This window comes from Rhipicephalus sanguineus, chromosome 4, assembly GCF_013339695.2.
Source record: "Rhipicephalus sanguineus isolate Rsan-2018 chromosome 4, BIME_Rsan_1.4, whole genome shotgun sequence".
Lineage (NCBI taxonomy): Eukaryota > Metazoa > Arthropoda > Arachnida > Ixodida > Ixodidae > Rhipicephalus > Rhipicephalus sanguineus.
In genome coordinates this window covers 46,084,330-46,094,615 of record NC_051179.1, presented here as the reverse complement: position 1 = coordinate 46,094,615, position 10,286 = coordinate 46,084,330, and the positions used below count along the sequence as shown (strand labels likewise).

The following is a 10,286-nucleotide window of genomic DNA, read 5'->3' as shown; positions in this document are numbered from 1 at the left end:
TACGCGGGGAACCGCTCGAACGGCCCGTATGACGTCCCCATTCGGTCATTTCATTCGTTCTGCTTTGTCTGTCTTGAAGAACGTTATCGAGAGAGCCCGAACCATGCTTCGGTCGGGAGGCTTCGCCGCACTGCTTCCTTCGAGGGGGAGGCGTGTCCTGACCCTCGCCGCAGCAAATCGTCGACTTCCATTCTTCAATGACGTCACGTTCTAGACGAACCGCAATGTAGAAGATTGGCAGGAGGGTTGATGTTCCAGACGGCTTCGCCGTTGGCCCCTGGGCGTCTGCTCCGCAGCGTCACTAAATGAGCGCGTGGTGACGTCACTTGTGGTATGGGAAGCGCTAGAGGGAAGTATGAGCGTGATTCGTTCTTTTTAGCGTGAATGAAAACAAAACAAAAGGGAGGAACAGAAAAATTAAGCGATTGCGTAAGGGCTATAGCGTCTGAGCGTCTGCATAAAAGAAGCGGTGTCAACGGTGGCTGCCTGTTGAGCGCGACTGGACTTGGATCGGAGCAAACCGACTCGACTAAGCTCGGACATCGGCCACGGCGAACGTGAGTGCCTTTAATCGTTCGCTGTTGAGCTGCGAAAGGCCCGGTGAGTGAATTAGTTTTGGAAACACAAGGATGCACCAACGTAGAAGAGTGGAAAGATGTAAGAATGTGCTTGTCGGTATGGCGAAACTTGCAGCGCACAATGACGTACACGGACGAAGAAAGTAAAGACAGGACGATGCGCTCAATTCCAATAGACTCAGCAACGGAGTCTGTTGGAAGTAAGCGCATCGTCATGTCTTCACTTTCTTATTCCGTCGCCCTCATTGTGCGCTGCAAGCTTCGCCATAAGGAGTGAGTCCGATCAGACTGTTCAAAAACAATGGTTTGAGAAAGATAACTATACGCGTATCCGCGTCATGCAGACAAGATGGACGCCCCCCCGGGGGAAGCTTCGCGTGCATCTCGCCAGCTTTGGAGTTGGTAGGATGACTTCTGCACGTCTCGCATTCCACGGCTACAGACAAATATGTAGACAAATCTGTCGGTTAGGTCACTGAATCAAAGAAGACAAGCAAACTGAGAGGTACTCCATAGTTCGCCAATGATCGCCAAGGTATAGCCGACTCCCGCAACGGATTGGCTGACGCGAGCCCTGGGTTTCGGTTGGTGCTGATCGAAACGTTTAAGTGTGGCGGCCGCGGAATTTCGACGTACAGCACTGACTCGCCTTATGCTCGAAAGGCACGAAAGCGATAGTTCATAAAATGCACACATATATGTCCTTCGACGTTCTTATTCAAACCATTGTCGACACAAGAGAACAGGGCAGTATAGTCGGCTATTATTTTCGGGACTGATGCTCTCGGGACAGCGGCGTCCATCTCGAAATACTTGTACTCGCATATTTACGCGCCTGAATCAATAGTCCATCCCTGAAATACGTATAATCGTATAAAACGTACGATTTGCTCAGACATACACGAAGTTGCGCCTGAGGTGTATGTAATCGCAGCGACAGGGAAGAAGGGGACGTTAAGAGTATAGCCTGCTCCCTTTCCGCTGCCGAGCGTCGCCTTGTGCACTGACGACATGCTAATTTATTCGTAGATGCATAAGTATAACTTGCTGTTATGATTTTGACTTAAGAGTCAAGATGCGACGTCTCTTGCCTACGGAGTGCACTGTATACTTCCATCAATCTCTTGTATATCCCACTGCCTCCGAATGGTGAACGCTGTATTGCGGTTCTTGCTTTGAGGATATGTTTATTTCATTACGATATGCTCAAGGGCGGCCGCCCCTTCCCCCCACGCCCGAGCATTTTCGCCTGCCCCCTCTTTGCCCCCCCCCCCCCCGGGCCTAAAAAAATACTGGCACCGCCCCTGGATGTGCCTAGCCGTTTTCTGAACTTTCCCAATCGAATGTCGGCCGCCATTGCTGGGCATCAAACCGGCGACCTCGTTCTCAGTGACAGAAGGTCAGGGTAACTGGCTTAATCGCCATGACGGAAATGCATAGTCCATGCATATAGTGCGGAATTGCATAGGCGCGAGGGCCACGTGTTACTGCGGCTGCAGGGCCCCCATGTAACAGCCCGTCCAACAAAACGCGCACGCCACACTACATGGGCACGTGTGCTTCGCGAGCAGCTACGTGACTCTATATTCTCCGTGTGCTATATATATACATTTTGTTTTGGCTTAAGGTCCCCGCCTGGACGATAAGCCGGTCGCACAGGCCCTGTGCATATCTCCTGAGAGCTCATACACCGGGCTAGCCTTATACCGTATATAGAGCTTCGGAGCGGTGGCCGGTGTGATAGTCGACACGTGTTTTGCTACGAAGCCTCCCTAGCATTCGCAGTGAATACTGTGGGCTACTCGGCGAACAATGAAATGCGTATGCGTAGCTGTAGGCGTGCCCAGGGTTTTTCATTAGGAGAGGGGGGGGGGCAAGTATCACCGCAGTCCGCCCCCCCTCCCCCCTCCTTAGTGGTAGTGTCCGAAAAAAAAAAAACAAGCTTCGCGATGAGTGCAAAAATGAAAATGAAGCGATGAACTGCCTCTCACGACGGCCTGCCTTTGGTCCCGGGCTTTCCGGGGGTGACGGCGGGAAGTAAACAGAATCTTGGAATGCAAGATCTGGGGTCCTCGGCCGCCATTATCGTCAAGAACCTGTATGGCCATAAACCTGCAAATTAAACCACGACGGGTCATGCCCGATAGAGGAGATATCCCCCCTCCCCCATTTAAACTAATAAAGCTTTGAATACCGTATTTGTGCTCTCCCTCCCTCTGTACCCCACAAGGTTGTGAGGAGGGGGAGCAGAGAGGGGAGGGGGGCATGACTTCCCTGGCCCCATCCAGTGCGCACGCCAATGCTTCATATTACGCGACCACACCACAGCACACGACCGCGATGTTACATGCTTGAGCGAGCGATGAAGCCAAGAGAGAGAGAGCGACAGACAAATAGACATGCTATCGCCAATCACGCTACTCATTTTCGGTCTCCTAGAGGCCGCCGTCTAACCGCGGCGAAGCGGATGGGATGCTTAAAATGGTGAGGAATCTAATCGTGGGCCGCCGTTGGCGCGCCCGTCCGACCGAGAATGGAGACGCCAGACGAAAGAGAAGAAGACGTCAGGCCGCCACGCGGTGGGGTTTGCGAGTGGCGGATGGAACGTTTCGCGGTGGCTTGGCGGCGCGCGTCTTGCAGCAGTAGGGCGCGAGAAAATGGAGGCGGTGTCGCGGCGCGCATCGTCGATAAGATCGACGCGCGATCTGCCGCGCACCTCCGCGCGCACTTGCTCTAAGTTGAGCAGTAGCAGCTGTATGCGTATGTGCAACACCGCCTCATTCAACTTGTCGTTGCTGAATGCACGGGACTGCCGCGTGCTCTCCTCGTATCTCGGAAGGGATGTTGCATACTCCTCCACAAGAATCAAGAAACGGGAAGAGCGTGGCACGCGCTGTGGACTGAATCTCGATCGCAAGAGAGCGGTGGCGAGGCCTTGAGCAAAAGCCTTGAGGAGGCTCTGCATTTCAAAACGGAGGCTGCGATTTTCGATGGGGGTAGCTGGAGACCTTTAGAATACTTGCTGAAAAAAGAAAGGCAGGGAAAAGATAGAGCCAATGCCGTCGCACTACAGGCGCAGATAACAGTACTTATTGAAATCGTGGTTTATATCAATAAATAAAAACAAGAGAACTAAGATACTGGAGTAGAATAGAAGAAACGCCTGGGGGGGAATCTAAAACAAAAGTCAGTTCGCCGCGAGGCCGAAGCCATAAATGCGATAGCAACAAATATAATGTTGTATGAAGTAAGGCTAGCAACTCACTCTTTTTGGAAACGCAGCCTCTGCAGCGAGCGAAGTGACTTTCAACGCAAACTTTGCGATGACAGCACGACACGTACAAAGCTATGAGCCGTCTGGCGATCGCCTCTGAAGATACGGCGCGCGCGACAGCGGGCGACCACGTCCGTTCGGTCAGAGTACGAATTTCCTGCCAGAGGCACTCTACCCTCCGCCTCCTATCTCCGTGTGCCTTTCGCGCGGCGAAAGACGGCCGGCGCGTTTCCTCTCTGCTTGAGCAGCGATCGTCGGCAGCCCACGCAAGGATTTCACTCGCGCATTAGTACATACGACGCGCGGGGTGATGTTATGAATTTGGACTTTATACGGAACATCACGATGACGCCGACGGCGATGGCAAGAAATTTGGAGGACGTTTGAGCTTCGCTTTCAAGAGTAGAACGCGATAGCGCAATCGGGCCCCGTGCGCATCGCCTTGTCAAGTGCTATAGCCTTGCTTCGGTTCTCGATGCGCGCCTCAACTGTGCCGTAAGGAAACGAACGACTGTGCGCGTAACATTGGCCGTTTCAAAGTAACCTAAATGCCTACTGCAAGTACAGTTATTAAGTGCCCACTACGCCATAATCGTTCCTTTTGTGAATCAGCGAAGGGCCGCGTCCGTAAGACAACACGCGGACCTACGCAGATGTTCACTTGGTTGACGCTTTTGCTGCTGATGATGATTAAACATGTCTGAGCGCTTTGTAATGGGTGGACCTTTAAACACCCACTCGTTGCGGAGTTCGCATGTTTCGACACGTGGCGCGATTCTACGCTTCTGCCACGCAATATTACATGCGTTAAGGAGACTCTTTCCCTACATGACATTCATATAATGTTTTTTTCCGGAGCAGTTTCAAGAAATAGCGTGGCTCCGTGGTAGAACACTTGCTTGCCACGCAGACGGCCTGGGTTCGATTCTCATTCGAACCCGAATTATTTATTTTATTTGCATCTTTCTCAGTTTTTCGGTCACGGACAAGATGATGATTTTTGGCTCACAACCATCGACGCCGACACTGACGCCGGAATTTCTGCTAAACGATCTCTTTAACGCTATCGCGTTGAAATGCGCCTAGAGTGTTTACACGACTGCAATCGCAATAAAAGAAAGAAAACGGCAAGATGACATTTGGCGTAGTGGTGATTTGAGGAAGACGCATTTTTCTGCAACCCACAAGGCTGCACAGCGCAGGGTCGTTGGGGGGAAGGAAAAGACGAGTGAACTAGCAGAGCGTAAAGGAGCAGTCACTTTCCCGAGATGTTAGTTCCCGCAACTCCGAACGCCAGGAAGGGGTATTTCTCTCCCCTTTAGAAAAACTGCTGGGCGCCAGGCGACACTGGTAATCGAACCCAGTACCTCCCGCAGTGGAGGCGGAGGTAGCCGCCCCGTTCTAAGGAAGGTGCTACTACAGGTCCTGCTCCTTCTTCTCCTCCTCATCATCATATCGCGAGCACCGAGAATGTTGTGGGTTCAGATTTGCATGTCCTTTCGATCATTATTAAATCATGCGACATAATGACGCTTTACCTGCGCACGTGTCTTTCTTGTGACACATTCTTTATCTTCGGGCAAAGAAAGGCCGTTCTGTAACTATTATTTTTCGTCGGCGTAGAAATAAACCTTACGTGGTAGCAAGGAGAGGTCGACGCTTGGTCGGCACGGCAGAGATTGGCGTCGCCGCTGCTGGCTCTTATCTCCACGGTAGCGCGGCCGCATCGCTTTCTCGAACGAATTTGTTACTGCGAGTATACAGTATCCTTGGAAAAAGAGCGAGCACGCTAGCCGGCACGGTTGCGTGTGAAACCATGAATGGATTGGATTCGCCGCAAGTGAGTGGACTCAGTCATGAATGAATCGCCGTAGGATAAGCTTAACTACAGCAGCCGCGTCAGACGTAATCAGAAAAAAAAAATGAGCGAGTTCTTTGAATGGTACCGTTAAAACAACTCGCACGGAGGAGGTGAAATGCGTTGCACGTGGTCTCTGTGGTGCGCTGTTGTCCGTAATTGTGACGAGGTTGAAAGAATTTTGAGAAAGAGGGGTTGACGAGTTATCTCTGTTTTGAATATATTTTCTTTCTTTTGTAGTTTTTTTTATGTTTTAAGGGCCCCTAAACCACTCCGAGTTCAAAGACGAGAGAGTGCCTTTTTTCTCGCCTTCACTACCCTTCCGACAGGCGCTGTCCCCTCCTCGCTACTTATTTCTTCATAAAACACGTGGGAAATGCCAGCACTAAGCGTTGAGCCTTATCAGGATCTCTCGCTTTTCGACTACGCGCTGTTATCTCCGCTTGCGCAGTCGAAAACGCGCAAAACGCAGTCAAATAAGTTGATCTCGCGCGATGTTCATGCGAGACAAGGCAGAATTGGTGTACGACTGCATGGTAAAGCAGGGTATAGAGACAGTTCACAACTGATATCCCTCATATGGACCAATATAGAGCGTATTTCTTCCTGACGTCACGTGAGTATACTGATGGCGTCAAGCAGTGGGCCGAAAAGACGGGGTACACCAGGAGAGAATAACGCGCTCATTCCTTGTATTTTCAGTTTTTTTTCTATTTTCGAAGGTATAATAAGTGCACATGCGGGCAGATAGGCAGGCAGGCATGCGTGAAGATATCGTGCTCGAGAATGTTGCCAAGTGTTGTCATATGGGAGACGTCGACGAATTTTCGTTGGCTACTTTGTCGCATCAGCATTCGCGCATTTGTCAAGTCATTGTAGGCGAGTGTACTACGCTGGCTGTCCAGTCTGCTTTCGAACAATTACCCGCCGTGCTATAGCTCAACGCTGCTGAGCTCGAGGACACGGGTGCGATTCCCAGTCACGGCAGCCGCGTCTTCGTTGGTGGCGAAATATACAAACAGCCGCGTACCTGGATTTCTGTACGCGTCTTATAAGGAGCCCCATGTTGGTCCAGTCTCCCGCTACCGCGTGTCTCATAATCATATCGTGGTTTTGGCGCGTAAGGCCCTAGAATTTTGAGGGAGAGATTTCTCCACGGCAAATCACTTCTGCAGAATTAACGCCACAAGATGGTGAAAGGGTTATAAAAGGAAAGAAACTCACATTCACCTGTTTTGCGGCACAAAGCTACAAGGAAATCCGTACGAATTTTTGAGAAAGTAAAGCTTTCAAGTAAACAAAAGACTTGGCCTTGCTTTCTGAGAAATCCATATAGATTTCCTTATTTGGTTGGTCAAACTTTGTTAAACTGTCAGGAGAGATGCGACTAGCGCGCAGTGAGCTCCTCCCACGATGTAATAATTTAATAAACTTTACGTGCCAGAAACACGGTATGTTTATGAGGCAAGCCGTTAGTGGAGCTAGGGCTCCGGAGGCTTCGATCGTCTGGTGTTCTTTAAAGTGCAGTGACACCGCACAGTACACGGGCCTCTAGCATTTCGCCACCATCGAAATGCGACCACCGCGGCCGGGATCGAAGCCGCGACCTTCTGGTTAGCAGCCGAGCACCGCAATTACTGTACCATCGCGCAAGACTTTCTTGCACTTTGTGCTGGACTAGGACGTAAATTTTTCTTTTCATTTCACTCTGTCTCCGAACGTTATGAATTAGGCTAGAGACGTTTTTAAGGCGAAAGCCTTGTATGCCTCATCAAACGCGAAAATTGACCGGCGTCCCGCGTTGACGTCTCCCGTCGTCGGCGTCGAAACAAGTTATGCAAAAAATCAGCATCACATGATGACGTCATCAAGATGTCACAGATCGCCAAAGATTGCGACGTCATCGTGACGTCACAGTAACGTGCGTCACATGACATCTTAGCTTGGTCAAAGGTGGCCCGATCACGGAGGCAGTGCAAAACAGTTTGTGCCTCTGATCTTGGAGACAGTGGAAAATCCCGTTAGATGCAGAAAGCTTTCGGAGGGTGGCAGGGCAGGATCGACACATCGATTCAGAATAAAAAATAGGCTTTCGCCTTCCAGTCGTCCCACCTTGACACATAGACCAAGTAAGGTCCCTTACGCTCGCGACCCCAAAGGGTCTACGTGTGAATAGAGATACGTGTGGATAGAGATAACGGAATACGGACGTACTTTCTATTTTCCCCGGGGTTTCACTCAGCCGCAGTAATCCGGGTCCCGCCCCCTATAGAGTCGGGAATGAGTGAATCAGCAAGGAAGCCCTCGCTACTGCTTGCGTGTTATGGAAATACCAGCGATTTGCATCACAGCGTGACGTGTTGGCGGATGCGCAGGGAGTGGTTGTCTGAGCTGGCGGAGTTGCTGTCAGCGTGTACGCCTGTTCCGATATTAACGTGACGGCTTTAAAGAGCCCATGTCGCCGAAATTTCGGCGTTGACGGCATTGTTTGTGAGCGAAAAATCACGACTAGATGTAAATAAACAATAAAAATCGTTGGTGCGGGCGTGATTCTAACCCAGGCCTTCTGTGTGGAAGTCAGGTGTGCTACCACAGAGCCACGCCAGTGCTCGACCCTGCTTCGAAAAAAAAAAATATATATACATGCGTCATGTTGTACGAGGAGTCCCGTTAACACATGCTATATAGCATTGGCGTAGCGAGTGAGGAATAAGAAGGGAGGGCGGAATTTTTCAATTTTGTATGTGTATATATATACGCATGATATCACATTGCGCAGCGCATGTTTCGTGTACTTTCTTCTATCTCTTGTCTTGTTTGCGCTGGCTGCCATGAATATGTTCCAACTAGCCCGATTTTCTACATTAATATATATACACACACACATACAAACGCATGCGTGCACGTAAATAAAGGGTGGTTGACCCCCGCCCCCTCTCCCCCCAACCGCGAAAAAAAATTCTCGCTACGGCCTTGCTATGTCGGGTGCAATTTTTTTTTAACCTCCTTGGCCCCAGCTAAGGCTAGCCAGAATTGAAAGATAGGTCTTATGCACTTTATGACGACGCTACCAAACCCATGTTGCTGTCTATTGCATGGAGTACGTCACATTAATTTTTGTGTTCTGCTGAACTGCATAATTAGGTAAGACTGATTTGATTAACTTCTAAAGCAGCGAAGTTGAATAAAAAATTCCAATTAGAAAGTTGTAGATCGGTTTTCAAAACACCTGATTAGTCAGCTTCTAACGTTTATCAAAAATTAAGGGTGAGTGTTTTCTCGCTTCTTGCAGATTCCAGCGAAAAACAGAACAAAAACAAAACACCTGACATGCCCGCTTGCTCGCTGCGTTGCAGTGCACACGACAAAGGCACGATTGCAGTGCGCATAGGAGAGGCCTTTGCCCTGTACTGGGCGTATCGTCAGGCTTGTGACTATGATCCGTCCAACTCGGCTCTTCTCTTTCACACTATCGTCCGCGGTAATAAAGCGATACACTTCGCTACGCGCGATGTGCAAAGACAATGCCGTGCTTTGCGGTGACTCGACGGTAATCCAAATCAAGATTGGGGCACACGAGTTAGTTTTGAGGAAGAAAAGATGAGACTGGATCGTGTTCCGCGTATTGCTCTGCCAGCAGTAATTATACTCTTCTTCCTTGTGGTTGCCAGACTCCGCCGCCTTGGATATATTACACGAACGTGAAATAAAACGACGCAGCTTTCGTGTCCAGCTTTTCCGACGAGACGCGATTCAAGCGTTGCTCGCTTTCGAGCGCCAAACTTCGAACAAGTCCACCTTTATAGGACCTCGACGGTGAAGAGCGCTTCTACAGACATAGAAAAAAAAAAGGCAAACGTATCCACTAGGTAATTGCTAAGTATTTATTAGACCCAAAAACACTACCATCTTAGTGTTTGCAGGTAGTAAAACAGGAGTAGCACTAACTTCAACTCTTATAGTCTGTTACTAAATTATTAATAATCGCACTAGCAATTTAGTAACCGCACGAAGACTAGTGGACTGCAATTGCCTAACAAAAGGTGTACACTTGTTTTGTTAATATGCGCCGTCTGCATTAATTGCCGCATCAAGTTGATTCTATTACAACATCATATATAATATAAAAAAAAATTCAGGGGCCCTTGTGGAAAGTGTGGCTAGCGAAACTCGGCGTGTGCGCGCCTGACGTACTATTCTTTCTTTCTTTCTTTCTTTCTTTCTTTCTTTCTTTCTTTCTTTCTTTCTTTCTTTCTTTCTTTCTTTCTTTCTTTCTTTCTTTCTTTCTTTCTTTCTTTCTTTCTTTCTTTCTTTCTTTCTTTCTTTACCCGCCACGGTGGTCTAGTGGTTATGGTGCTGGATTGCTGACCCGCAGGTCGCGAGATCGAATCCTAGCGCGGCGGCCGCATTTTCGATGGAGGCGAAAATGCTTGAGGCCCGTGTGCTTAGATTTAGGTGCGCGTTAAAGAACCCCAGGTGGTCGAAATTTTCCTGAGTCCTCCACTACGGCGTCCCTCATAATCATATCATGGTTTTGGAACGTTAAAACCCAAGAATTTTTATATTTCCTTCCTTT

The 10,286-nt window shown here is 49.4% G+C and overlaps 1 protein-coding gene across 1 annotated transcript in view; it reads left to right on the top strand.

The window, feature by feature from the left end:
* Positions 1-466: 466 nt before the first annotated feature.
* Positions 467-10,286, top strand: part of LOC119389888 (uncharacterized) — a 29,687-nt gene continuing 19,867 nt past the window's right edge. Inside the window, exon 1 of the mRNA XM_037657303.2 lies at positions 467-557. The gene's annotated coding sequence lies outside the window, so the exon portion shown is untranslated. The remainder of the gene's footprint in view (positions 558-10,286) is intronic.